The sequence below is a fragment of the Panthera onca genome, chromosome A1 (assembly GCF_046562875.1).
Source record: "Panthera onca isolate mPanOnc1 chromosome A1, mPanOnc1 haplotype 2, whole genome shotgun sequence".
NCBI lineage: Eukaryota > Metazoa > Chordata > Mammalia > Carnivora > Felidae > Panthera > Panthera onca.
The window spans coordinates 236866626-236881228 of NC_138339.1; the positions used below are offsets into that span (position 1 = coordinate 236866626).

At 42.4% G+C, this 14603-nt stretch overlaps 1 protein-coding gene and 1 pseudogene across 1 annotated transcript in view; both read right to left on the reverse strand.

The window, feature by feature from the left end:
- SGCG (sarcoglycan gamma) overlaps window positions 1–14603 on the reverse strand; it is a 226100-nt gene that overhangs the window by 160711 nt on the left and 50786 nt on the right. The gene's annotated exons all lie outside the window — the stretch shown is intronic.
- LOC132680607 (host cell factor 1-like) overlaps window positions 99–14603 on the reverse strand; it is a 39671-nt pseudogene continuing 25166 nt past the window's right edge.

Consider the following 14603-nt stretch of genomic DNA (forward strand, 5'->3'; position numbering starts at 1 on the left):
AAGAGGTGTCTGTGCCCACTCCCGTACATCTAGTGGTCATCTATACGTCCGGTGGCCACAGAGCCAGTCAGAGCCACGGTGGCCTCTGGCAAAGAATGTCAGGGTCCAAGGCAGGTGGGTGTGGGGGGCAGGCTGCTGCCACGGGGGCCACCACCCCCGCCGCGCCGGGTCACGGCAACTCCGGCAGGTGCGGCGCCCGGCCGGGCAGAACAGCAGAAGATGGTTTTGGTGGCCGCCCAGTTCTGAGAGAAGGCGGAACATCCCCAGTAATTCCCAGAAATACTTCTGGGGGAGGGCGAGGGGTCAGACGATATCTGAAATCCAGCACGTGCGCTGAAGCCAGGATGAATTGGCCTCTACTTAGATAAATAGCAATCAAGGAAGGGACGTCGTGGAATTCTTCACCGTGTTCGTGTCTCCGTGTAGGGTCTATGAGTTGTGCCCACGTGTCTGGTGCTCCATGAGCCATCTGGGCCTTCAGAGCTGACTTTCTGACCCTATACACCTCCACACCGCAAGAAACCCAGAGATCAAGAGAGGACACCCCTCACCAAGACAACTAGGAACGCCCATTTCTCCTTCCCTCCTAGTTTACCGCCCCCCCCCCCCCCGCCATTGTTATGGGATATGGTTACTATAGTGATGTGAGAGAGAAAAATGAGAGAGAACCGTGAGTGATGTTTCAATAAGATAGGGTTCGGCTGCGTTGATCCTGCGAGCTGAACTTGAGACATCATCTCACCTAATGCCTGTGATTCTGACGTGCGTCATGAATCAATAGCGCATCCCGAGCATCTGCAGGTCAATCGGTCTCTGTCTTTGCTGTGGTTTCTCATCACCACTAAGGGAGGAGTGTCTGTAAGTGTCACACTGCAGGTGATGGCACTGATAGTGGCATGATGCCCATCTCGCATCAGGTTCTAGAAATCCGGTGGTTCGCTAGACAGTAAAGCCCCCGTTCTCCTAGAGTTACATGCTAGTGGGTAGGAGACAGACAACTGAACGGGCGAGACCGTAATTTCAAAGCATGACAAATGCTAGGATGAAAACTAAACGGAGTGCAGGGATTGAGTGAACTTGGATTTCTGCTGAGAGCAGTGCCTTCTGGGTAGAGACTGAGATTTCCGGATCTATGGTGAGGCAACGGAGTGAGTATGAATACGGTGGCCTCCAGACAGGGACACCTCCAGACAGGGACACCTGTCATTTAGAACATAGATTTATTATTCTACTCACATTTGTATGTGAAAGAAAAATCACGTAGTAGGCGGAAGTAATTAGTGAACCACTGACTGTTCTCTTAAGCGCCTGGATTTAAAGAGTGCTTGCATCTGGAAAATAGAAAGGAGGAAGGCAGAGTCCTTGACAAACATGAAATCTCTCTCGTTCCTCTAGAATTACTTAGCCCCCCAAAACCACATTCCTCACTTAACAGTTTTCTTGACCAGAGGCTGCCACGATTGTGCCAACGTTTATACCAAAATGTTGACAATAACTACCGATCGCTGTGTCTGTATTTCTAGGGTCTTTATAACCATTACCTTCAATACAGCAATCCATTTCATTATCTGTAAGGTTAAGGCTCAGAAAGCTTACGGAAGTTCCTTAAGTTTACACTGCTAGGTAATAATGCAAATGGATTACAACTCAGATCACGTTGCAATCTGTCTATCCTTCCTGCCACCCGCACGGTACCTTTGCACCTCGGAACTTCACTAGCATCCTCAACATTTTTTCCCTATCAAGCTTTCTTCCTTTACCACGGGTAGGCAGGACTCGGTAAATTCCAATTTGATTTGTGTGCCTGGGGACTGCATCAGGAACTCGTGTAGTTTAAAAAATCTGTAATTGCGCAATTCTTTCAGCTTTCCACCTGCTAAGCCATTTTGCTGAGAACATTTATAAGTTGAATTTGATCCTGTTCTCTATAGTGTGCATGTAGAGATATCACAAATTTTAGAACCGACCAAATTTAGCAACAGGAGGAAATTAAAGATGCAAAGTATTTGCATAATCCACACAAAACCACTCAGCTCAGATTGAAGATGAGTAAACTGAAGTCTATATGCACTGGAAAGAAAAGTTTTATATTTCTGAAAACTGTGGGTAAAGCTTAGCATGTCTACACTGTATGTCATTATATGTACCACTTTAAAAAGATGCCACACAGAGATGATTTGAAATTCAGTATGTGATCATACTTCTCATGTTCTCCTTGAATCTAAATTCTTAACATTTTAGGGAAAGATTCCAAAACCAACAGTGCATCCAGAGTGATGATAAGGTATTTGAGTTTTATGGTCAACACTTTTCCTCCAGTTTGCCGAACCACCGTGTTCAGGAGAACATGTCCATTTATTCTAAATTGATTTACTGCTAGATCTTTTGCCTGCCTGGGTTCTCGCAGTGAGTTGATGCTTCAAGACAAAGGAGAATTTTGAACAAATAACGATAGAATTATTCTGTCAACCCAGCTCTCTTCACGAACGTTCATCTGCTTACCTGCTTTGGGGTGGAGGTGATGTGACCACACTGACCCAAACTTAGAATTTAGCTTCAGGACCTGCTCAGGATGATGACATTTTAGACTTTTCACTTACTATTATAGAACCTCGTTACATTACTTCGTCCTAGTAAGTGGGGACAGGGGGATGATTTTGTTTAGTCATAGTCTGTGGGGTAATAAATTCACTTCTCTTGGTAACAGATTTCCTCCTGCTGATAGAGGATAAATTATTTGAAACACACTCTTACATGTCCAGTCTTCCATTAGATCATGAATTCCTCAAGGAAAAGGACAGCATGTATTTCTTGTTTTTCCCTGTAGAGCATAGGATAATTGGTAACATTTTTATTGGTTGAGTTAATGAAATGGAATAGGACTACACCAACACATTTAGCAATGTATTTTTCCTTCTGAATACTTTGCCATTTTCAATGAATTATAACGCCATCCCTCCAGCCATTCAAACAGGACAAACAAGCAAGTCAACGGACCAAAAGCCAGTGTCACCAGCAAAACGCTGGAGTCATCCCGAGCCTTCATTTTTAGCTCATGCTTCACATCCAACCCAATGGTTATTAGGCGCAAATCGAATTGGTTCTACCCTCAGCATATATCGCAGAATTCCATCCCTTCCCTTCTTCCCTCCTGCTACTGTAAAGTTCCTTTCCCTCCTTTGCCAGGATTATTAAAATTGCTTCCTCACCAGTCGGTTCTGCTCTCTTCTCCTTGTGGTCTGCTCGTAACACGGTAGCCTGTGTGATCCTTGAAAATCGTAAGTCACATCACTGCCATCTTTGTATTTAAATCAGGACATTGGCTTCCCACCGTGTTCAGAGTGAAGCCGGGTCATTCCAATCGGGCTATGAGGCCCTGCATCAACCTTATGTCATATGACCTCTCCAACCCCATGCCTGCCTTGCTTCCCTTGTTTATTGTGCCGTGGCCACACTGGCCGGCTTGCTGTTCCTTGATCATACCAGGCTCCCTCCCTCCCAGGGAGGGACTTTGCATTTCTTCTTTGCACTTGCATTTCTTCTCCCTGAAAAGTGAGGGATATCCATGCAAGTCATCCCTCACTTCACTGAGGTCTTTCTCAAATGCAGTTTCCCAGGGAATTCTATCAAATATCCACGCTGCTCTCACCCAACTCTTCCCTGCTTGTGTTTTTTCTTTACCACTTAGTGCTATATATGCCCTTATAGATTTACTTATCTTTATTTTATGTTTCACTAGGAGCTTCCCTAGAAGTTCCATAAGGGAAAGGATTTTTACTGGTGTCTCCATCTGCTTGGTTTGTTTCCTTGTATAGGTTTTATCTGTTAGGAAAGATATAATACAGGCGTCTTCCTATTCTGGGCAGGATCTACATTATCCTAATTAACAACTCCAGGAAGGAGGAAGACAGTTTCCCCCAACTCTTCTGGTAGAAAGTATGAAGATTATTTTCTAGTGGCAATGTTCTGTGCCATGTGCCAATTGCAGGGGAAACTGGAGGAAAAATTAGCCATGTTTAAAGACAACATACATTCTCATATTGACATATTGTGTAAGGACAGAGTAGCTGGACACACAGTATTCCTTTAAGAATTTGTGAGCACAAGAGAATCTCAGTGTCTGGGCTGAATTGCTTGGAGACTTTACCATATAACTACACAAATAGGAGTGGCTGGCAAGGGAGGAATGCACCAAAAAGCAAAAGCCAGTCTAGGCACAACCAGAATACAAGACAATCCAAAAGAGTTCATTGCGTGGACATCTCGACCCCAATGGTAAATATTTTTGCCTTGCTTTTTACAAGTAAAATAGGGTATTTCAAAGCTCCCGGTGGGTAGTATAATTTTTGTCCCAGCTGAGATTTTGTTTTTCAGTTTTTAAATGTGCGTGTGACATTGGTTTCAGGTATGTAACAGTGATTCAACTTCTCTACACATTATGTTACGCTCACCATAAGTTTAGCTGCCATCTGTTCCCATACAACATTATTAAAATATCATTGGCTATATTCCCTAATGCTGTAACTTTTATTCCCAGGACTCCTTCATGCCGATAAGAGGTTGGTATCCAAAATATATAAAGAACTTGTACCACTCAACACCAAAACACAAACGATCTGATTTTAAAATTCAGGGCAGAAGACCTGAATAGACATTTTTCCAAAGAGGACATCCAGATGGCCAACGGACACATGAGAAGATGTTCAACCTCGCTAATCATCAAAGAAATGCAGATCCAAACCACAGTGAGATATCACTTTGCCCCTGTCAGAATGTCTAAACTTTAAAAGGCAAGAAATAACAATTGTCGCTGAGAATGAGGAGAAAAAGAAACTCTCACGTACTGTTGTTGGGAACTGTAAGTTGGTGCAGCCACTGTGGAAAACGGTGCGGAGGTTCCTCGAAAAAATTGAAAGAAGAAATGCCATGTGACCCAACAATTCTACGACTGGGTAGTTACCCAAGTGCAATTCGATTGCAGAATGTATATATACCCTCCTCTGTCTCCAGATGTAAAAACACAACGGCCTCTGTGGGGGAAGAGGGTTGGCAGAATTTAACATGATCGTGGTTTTCAGATTGAATGTATGCAACATGTTGAGGGTCTTTGAGAGAGGTTTTAAAGCAAGAATCTCTTATGGTGCATAGGTTCTTGGGTTAGTAGATTTTAGAGTGAGCTTTTCACAAAGGCATGAAAGGAAATCAGGATCTATGACTGGACAGAGTTATAAAATATATTCTATGTGGAAAGATTTCGTGTTTATGTTCATAGCCACTACACGTGATGCTGAGGCTTTTCCTGGGGACATAGAATCCTCCAGAATCCTGCTGTTGGCTAACTTCTAAGGCAGGTCCAGAGGCCAAGTAGATTGAGATCACGAGAGACCCATTGCACTTGGGCTACATGGAGACTATAGATAAGTGAGTCTGAGAAGCTGCAAGGTGATAAGCCAGACTAGAGTGAATGAAAGAGGGGAAACTGAGGTGTTTAATATAGACAAGTCATTGGAGAATTTGATACAGGAAAGAACAGAAGTTTGGGATGGTATCGCCAGAGGGGAATAAGAGGCCAAGGAAGATTTCTGCAAAGTTGGGAGGTAAGAGAGCAGGTCTGTATGCTGATGGGAATGATCCAGTAAAAACGGGTGCAGAAAAGATGGGGCACCTGGGTGGCTCAGTCAGTTGAGTGTCTGACTCTTGCCTTCAGATCAGGTCATGATCCCAGGGTCATGGGATCGAGCCCTGCATTGGGATCTATGCTGAGTGTGGAGCCTGCTGAAGATTCTCTCTCTCAATCTCCCTCTGCCCCTCTCCCCTGCTCATGTGCATTGCATGTTCTCTCTCTCTAAAATAAAATAAAATAAAATAATGCAGAAGAGAATTTAATGGCTGCATATATTTCTTGAGAAAGCGAGAGGGCTAAGGACCCAGGGCTTAAGTGGAAAGACTGGGTTTCAAAAGGATCAGAGAAACTTCTCTCTTTGTATCCAGAGAAGGACTGAGCATATGTGTGCAGATATCGGGTGGAATGAGAACGGACCTTACGGTTTGGTTGGTTCGTTGGTTTCATTTCTTTTTTTTTTTTTTTTTCGTTTATTTATTTTTGAGACAGAGAGAGACAGAGCATGAATGGGGGAAGGTCAGAGAGAGGGAGACACAGAATTGAAACGGGCTCCGGGCTGTCAGCACAGGGGCCCGATGCGGGGCTTGAACTCACGGACCGTGAGATCGTGACCCGAGCCGAAGTCGGCGCTCAACCGACTGAGCCACCCAGGCGCCCCTGGTTTCATTTCTTCAGTGGGGTCATCAGGTATGAGAGAGGATACAGCCTCTGTAGGAGTGTCTCTCAAGAAGCAGGTAACTAACCCGAGTCTCAATTTCCTAATCTGTGAAATGGAGATTCTACTAATGGCTGTCGTCAGGACTGCTGATCTGTGTAAAAAAGTTAGCTCAGTTCTTAGCACAGAATCATGCAACAAATGCTGATAATTTTTGTCTCTTATAAACAGGCAGCCTCATCTTCACCATCATTGAGGAGGAAGCTCTGTAACTTCACATCACAGTATAAACCAGGCCTGAGGAAGGGGCATGAGCATCGGTGTTGATCGTAGTGAAGCGAGTAACTGGGGAGGTTTGGCGGAAATCGGATCTGTTCAAACATATATGGTGTGAGGGTTGATAAAGCTAATAGTTATTAGGACACTATAATTTCAAGGACTCTTGGAATAGCATGTGCATAAAAACTGCAAAAAAACAACTGAAAAGGGACAGTATTTATTATTCATTAAAACTTTAACTTAGAGGCGTAAAAAATTTAACATCTATTTTAAGCTATGAATGTATGTCGGCTTTGGTTGAGTCGGCATCTTTGAAAACTTTTTATAATCTGGAAAGTTACTCAGCAGAAAAGGAGCATGTGTCATGAGCAAGACTTCATTCAAGTCAAACAGAGATTTATTTATTGCCTCTCACTTAGAAGGACTTCGTTGTGAGTATTTTGAAATGAACGTGTCAGAGCTGCAGTTACGATTGATTTGTTCGCATGATTAAGATTTCTCTGTTTGATGATCCTGAAACCGAAGATTTTTGGAGTTACTCTCATCAAAGCAGCTGTTCCGGCTTTGGATACAGGCTCAGTGTGAGAGTTGAAAACGAAAACTGTCTTATAGCCTCAACCAGTACGCGCTTCACCATTAAATTCCGTTGCTTCTGATGTTTGAAAAAAACACAGTCAGCCCTTCAAAAATGTTATTTTCATCTGTCAGATGGATGTCAAAAGTTTTGAATGCCACAATGAGGCAAAAATATTAATATCAAATATATTGATATTGATATATTGATATCAAATATCACAAACATCCTATAAAACGTCTATGTTTATTTTTTTAAGGAACGCTGCTTTTCAGTTTCTCCCTCCCTCCCTTCCTTCCTTTTACTGGTCTTTTCTGTCCCTTCCTGTCCTGGACAACGTCTTGGCCAACTTGTCTCCCCCCGTACTTATTTCAGGATACCTCATTTGAAATTCAAAATAGTATTTCAGCCTCCAATGAATACCATTGAAATCAGTGAGTACCGCCTGAGCCCTGCAGACGTCGCAGGGAAAATAAAAGCTGTGGGTGGACAATACCTCGGCCTCTTACCCATGTTATCCCTGGCCAACCCCTTCTCGTCAGTGTCAGTGGGGGAAATGGCTTCTCCCTGGGCCATCCATGTGCCCTTGATTCCTTGAGCTTCGGCCCTCTTTATTATTTCATCTTCTCCTTCTTTACAGCCTTTGTCACGCTATTTATATTCAAGAATTGAAAAACATCTGTTGCTAATCTAATTCCTCACTTAGCTCTTAAAGTTAGCTAAGAGCTATTTTTCTCCCTCTCCTATAAATGGGAGTCTAGGAGTGTTCTTTTCCCGAGTCCACTGACACCCGCTTCAACCTTCGCTCATTCGCTGCAACCATCCCCATTCCTGACCTTCTTCTAGCTGTTGAATTCAATGAGTTTTTCAGTCTTTCTCTGACACCCGTGGGAATAACCCCGTCAAAAACTGCTGACCTGAAGGTAAGAGAAGCTTATGAGACCGAGAAGAAAGGACTTCCAATTAAGATCCATCATTTTCCTCTGAGAAATGGCCATCTACAAAAAACACGTGTGGGTTTGGTCCTGTCCGTCATCTCTGGGGTTATGTGCACTATTTAAATGTTTGTACAACATCTCAACAGTCTGCTTGTCCTTCTGGGTCTTTTCTGCTTCTCCCAAGGGTATGATTTACTTACCCCATTTCTGCCTTCTGCTCACGTGTGTGACTGTCATCAGGCTGCCGCACCAAGCATGGTCAAGTGCGGGCGGGTTACCTACAGTCTGTGCAAGAAAGAACAAGTTCCATGGACGCTGTCCATTTGTAGCTGGGGAAGGGTCTCCAAATTCCCCTTTTAACCTGGACGTGACCTGAATATCCGCATGAGCCCCTGGATGGAGCAGTAGCGTTTAAGGGTTTAAAAGCCAGACTCCAGGCTCTGGAACCAGACTGCCTGGGTGGATGGAACAGTTCTGCCCCTTGGAAACGTTACTTAACACTCTGTCCCTCAGTTTCCTAATCTGTAAAATGGAAATAGTTATAGTTATTATTTGTGTTAAAAGAGATAATCCATGTAAAGCATTTAGGAAGGAGCTTGATATTTCGTGAGCACTCAACAAGCTTTAGCTGATATTAGTATCAGAATTAAAATTGGATGGGGAGCCTGGGTGGCTCTGTCAGTCAAGCTTCCGACTCTTGATTTCAGCTCAGGTCAGGAATGGCCGGTTTGTGAGTTCGAGCCCTGCATTGGGGTCTGTGTTGACAGTGTGGAGTCTGCTCGGGAGTTTCTCTCTCCCTCTCTCTCTACTCTTCTGTCTCTCTCTCTCTCTCTCTCTCTCTCAAAATAAATAAATAAATGTTTAAATTTTTTTTTAACATTTATTGTTGAGACAAGGTGAGACAGAGCACAAGTGGGGGAGGGGCAGTGAGGGGTTGGGTAGTCATAGAATCTGAAGCCGGCTCCAGGCTCTGAGCTGTCAACACAGAGCCCGACGCAGGGCTCAAACCCACGGACCGCGAGATCATGACCTGAGCGGAAGTTGGCTGCCCAACCAACTGAGCCACCCAGATGCCCCATAAATAAATAAATTTTTAAAAAATAAAATGAAATAAGAAAACTAGAATTGGGATGAGGATAAAAATAGCATGAGAATTTGTATTAGAATTGTCACTGGGCTGCCTTTAAGCCCACCAGTGACACCCCATGTGTACATTTTGAAAATGAAGAAAGAAAGAAGAGACCAGAAATTACAGCAAAACTGGGTGAGGCCACAGTAAATGACAATTATTCATGTGGAGGCTGCATTAATAGACATACTAAGTCAGGATATATCTGCCTTTAAATGATAAGTGGATGTTTTACAAATATCACATGTCTTCATAGTCAAGAAATTCCAATTAGCTTAAAAGGCAAAATCTCAGCCATAAACCTTCTAATATCTTTTGGGTGCAATTCATGCTCTCCTCTGTTGAGTAACTTACCTGCTGACATTTAGAATAGTAAATTAATAGCTGTTTTTAAAAGCTGACAAAAAGATATTTCTATTCTACCTAGTTTGGAAAGGACCTGAGGTTATGTGTAGCCCCTTTAAAAATTCTATTTCCATAAACTATGCTAAGTTGTTAGTTTTCTACTAGGTAAGACACTGCTCTTTGTGTAAATGTGCAGGCATATTTTGCACTAAATCGTGGTGTGCAAAGTCTTAGCCATGACTCATTTTCCTCATTTACAAAGCAAGGGGGTATACTAATTACAAGATCTCTCACATCTCTTGCAGTGTTATTATCGGCTATGTGACTCTTGAGTATAAAGCAATTACACAGATATATCCTCAAGTTACTGTTGAGTTATTGTTGCCAGAGGGTGCAGTAATCACATTGTGTAGAAAAAAAAATCATGGCTCAATCAAATGGAGATTTGCTGTTGGTTTTCAACTTCAATTCTAAGCAGATAGTGACTTCAAAAGGAATTTAAAGTGCCCCCGACATCGACATTGTTCTAGTCACAAAAACACTGATTGTGTTGGAGAGAACAAAAATCATACAGTGGTTTACAGTGGAAGGAAAGAGAGCTGTAGCAACTCAACTATTATCTGTGATTGGCTTCTGGGCCAGGTTATACAGTCTGGGCACACACCTAATTATTTCCAGATTCCTACTGAAGCGATGAAAGAAGTTTGGAGAGTAAAGAAACCCCCACAGTAGTGCTGGAAAGTAGAGAGAGGGGGAAACTGGACGTTGGATTTGATCAAGTTTCTTCAGCTTAAGATCTGGGTGGGGTCAGCGTGGAATAAAGGCAACCCAATTAACAATGCTATAGGAAGGGAAACTAACCAAGTAATCACGGGACCGCAAGTGAATTTCACAAATCCTCCTTCTGTACATTGCTACCGCAACAAAAATAAAAGCACTTGAAAATGAAAATAACATTCTCTAAAATAACAATTCGGTAGAGAGGAAGTTACTATAGTCATTGGTAATTTATAAGATCAAAGGAGAATAGTGCACGTAAAATTTTATAGGATAGAGCAAAATTGAAAATGAAGAAATGAAAAACCGTAATGAAAATGTATGGCTGAAACGGTTTTCACTATTTAGTAAGAAAAAGGAAAAAGGAAAAAACGCAAGAATTTAGCTTTTGTTTTCTCCTGCTGTCTTATCAGTAGCATTCGGACTAGTGAACGTTCTAGAAACAACTTTTCCTTAGTAAACAGGACACGGCACTCACCTGGTTATCTGCCTGGGTCCCCACCGTGCCTCCCACGCCCCTCTGCCATTCTGAATAGTGGAGGCTTGTCCTGAGCTCCAACCCACTCTACACATCACACAATCTTGACGGTTTCATCTATTCCTATGGCTTTAGTGACCCCTGACGTGTGAGTGGTGCTCACGGTTACATTCCAAAACACAGTCCTTTCGCTGAATATTTAAATGCTTATTTCTGTCACCTGCACTGTTAACCACCTTAACCCAAGTTTTTAACCTTTTTTTTGTTTAAAAAACCTCGGAAGAATTCTCTGGCATTTATTTCTGTCACCCTCTGATCGACTCTCCAAGATGAGTCAGAAGGAACTTTTAAAATATGCAAATATAATACGCCACTCCTCTGCTTAAAGCTCTTCAATATGTTCCCGTTGCTTTTCTGATAGAGATAAACATTTTAAGCATGGCCTATAATAGCCTTTCTAATCTGGCCCCTGCTTATCTCCCCAAGCTTGTTATTGAGACCTTCTTCCCCTTGCCAGCACATCTCTTGGGGAATGTGCTCGTTGCTGGACTTAAACATTTTTGCAGCATATTCCTTCCTCTTTCAGTAAAGACACAGCAAAAAAGCTTATTAAAACCGATCCAGGGGCGCTGGATTGCTCAGTCGGATAAACGTCCCACTCTTGGTTTTGGCTCAGGTCACAGTCTCACTGGTTTCGTGAGTTTGAGCCCCACGTCGGGCTCCGCACCGACAGTGAGGAGGCTGCTTGGGATTCTCTGGCTTCCCCTCTCTCTGCCCCTCCCCCACCTGGGTTGTCTCTGTCTCTCTCAAAACAAATAAATGAACTTAAAAAAAATTATTTTGAAAACCTATCTAAAGTCTAAGGTGTTTGACAGACTTTTGTCCTATTTTTATGTGTCGTTCTATTTAATTTCTTATTCGGTGACTCCCAAAGCCAATCCTAGAGTTTGTACTCATGTACGTTTATATCTGCTGAATACTATGTTTCTCACCATACCTCTTGTTTTGCAAACAGTGTGTTACTTTAGCTACACATTACATCATATTGCTTGGGACCTTTATGTAGAGGACACTGTTGTTTCCCTGTGCCTCTCCTGTGCACCTTCTTGTGGCCACCCCCGACTCATCATCTAATGAGACGCTACATAATGCCATGGCCCTTACAGCATCCACGCTAAGTCAGTTTTTCTAAGTCCTTTCTATGACTTTTTATGGAGAAAAATTCAGCTCAGACAAATGAAATACTAAGGGATAAGATTTGTTGGGTAGGTTTGAGCTTTGCAGAAGCACAAACATTGTAAAGTCTAAGGTTTGTTTTACTCCATCCCTGCAAGAACCGATTTTTGCCTCTTTGAAGATGATGTCGCACCATTAAAAATGCACGTTCAGATTGAGCACGTCAGCCTTGAGGAATTGTCCTTCTGACGGGGAGGGCGGCCAGAGGGTATTTTAGGGACTTGTTCCTGGAAACTCACCCTGGAGTCTTTTTCTACAGTCCTCTCGACAGCTCCATGGGGCACTTATAGCTACAAATAACTTCTCTTCTTGACAAACCAAAAATGGAGTCTTCAACCACGTATCCTGTATATTGCATCGTGTGACTGAGTCCTAAGCCGTGTACGTGTAGGGTGAAGTTCCAAGAACGACTGGGGAGTTGTAAGCTGAATAATTACCAGAGTTAACATAAGGTGGGAATACCTTTAATTTCTAAAAGGTCAGAGTGAACACCTGGGATACTCAGGGGAGATATTAGAGTAATATTCTACACCCGCCTGTGTTTTTTTGATTTTAGAGATAAAGAGAGAAAGCAGGAGTAGGGGAGAGGGGTGGAGAGAGACAGAATCTTAAGCAGGCTCTGTGCTCAGCACAGAATCTGATGCAGGGCTTGATTCCATTACCCCGGGATCATGACCTGAGCTGAAGTCAAGAGTTAGACGCTCAACCAACGGAGCCACCCAAGAGCCTTCTAAACCTGCCTTTAAAAGCTTGATCAATGTCAAGCGATTAACTGGTGTAAATAATATCATTGCTTGCCACAATGAAGTCCAACATTCTGTAAAGAAATAAAGAATGTAGCATTTGTTAAGCAATAGATAAAATGTCTACTTTCCAAAAAGATTTAGACATTGCAAGAACAGGAACATGTCACCTATAAACAGGAAAGAAATAGTCAGTAGAAACAAATCCAGAAATAAAACATGTAACAATGTTGGCTACAAGGTCTTTAAATTAGTTCTTAAAATATGCTTTAGAGTAAATGAAAATATGAATATAATACCCAGAGAAATAAAATATATAAAAAGAACCAAATGGAAATTCTAGAACTAAGAAACAATCTGAAATAAAAAAATTCACTGGATGATATAAATGCCAGACTAGATTGCTATGGAAGAAAAACTCATAAACTCAAAAATGATAGAAACTGTCCAAACTGAAACAATGAAAAGAGACAGGAAAATGAAACAAAATAAATAAAACTAGAGCCTCAGCGACCAGTGACCTGTGGGACAACGCAAAGCAATCTAACATGCATTTACTTAGAGACCTCAAGAGAGGAGTGGCCAAAGAAAGAGATGGAAGAAATAATGGCCAAGGTATTTTCCAAATTTGTAAAATACCAGAAGTCTGTAGATCCAGGAACCTTAATACGCACCAAGCAAAAAGAAGGCCACATCGTCATTGGCGCAAGTAGGTTGTTGTAAAATAGGCATGAAGGGAAAAATTTTCAGAGTTACAGTAAAAAAAGACCGTACCCCACACAGAGGTGTGAAACTAAGAGTGACGAGAAACTCCAGTCAGACACCACGCCCGGCAGGAGATGATACAGCGTCTGTCACGTGCTGAAAGGAAGAAGAAAGCCCCATTCTGATTTTATACCCCATGAACATATTTTTCTAAGCACGAAGGCAACAATACAAAAGAAGGAAATCTTGCCACTTGCAGCAACGTGGATAGAGCTAGAGGGTGTTAAGATAAACAAAACGTGGCAGTGAGAGAAAGACAAATGCCATATGATCTCACTCGTATGTGGAATTTAAGAAAAACAGCAAATGAACAAGGGGTAAAAATAGAAGGAGGCAAACCACGAACCAGATGAACTATGGGGAACAAACTGATGGTTTCCAGAGGGGAGGTGGGTGGGGGGATGGGTTACACAGGTGATGGGGATTAAGGAGTCCCTTGCTCTGCTGAGCACCCGGTGATGTATGGAGGTGTTGAATCGCTATGTCCAACTACATACTAACACTACAAACTAACTTCGACTTCAAACTACAAACTACAAACAAACTACAACTTCAAACTAACACTACATTGTATGTTAACTAACTGGAATTAAAAAAAAAAAAAAACTTAACACAAAAAGAATGAAGGCAACATAAGGATTTTCTCAATCAAAAACAGAATTATTAGCTGCCGATCTGTATTGCAAGAAATGTGAAAGAAACTTCTTTCGTTTTAAAGGAAATAATACAGTACGGTAACCTGGATGTACACAAAGAAATGGAAGAGTACAGGAAATGACTAAGTATGTAGGGAAAAGTAAAAGACATTTTTCTCTCATTAAAAATGTCTTCAGAACATAGTTGATTTCTTTTTAAGTTTATTTATTAGTTTTGAGAGAGAGAGAGAGAGAGATAGCACGAGCCAGGGCAAAGAGAGACGGGGAGAGAGAGAACCCTACGCAGGCTCTGCACTGTCACCCCAGAGCCTGATGTGGGGCTCGAACACACGAACTGTGAGATCACGACCTGAGCGGAAACCGAGAGTCTGACACTTAACCGACGGAGCCACCCCCAAGTCCCAA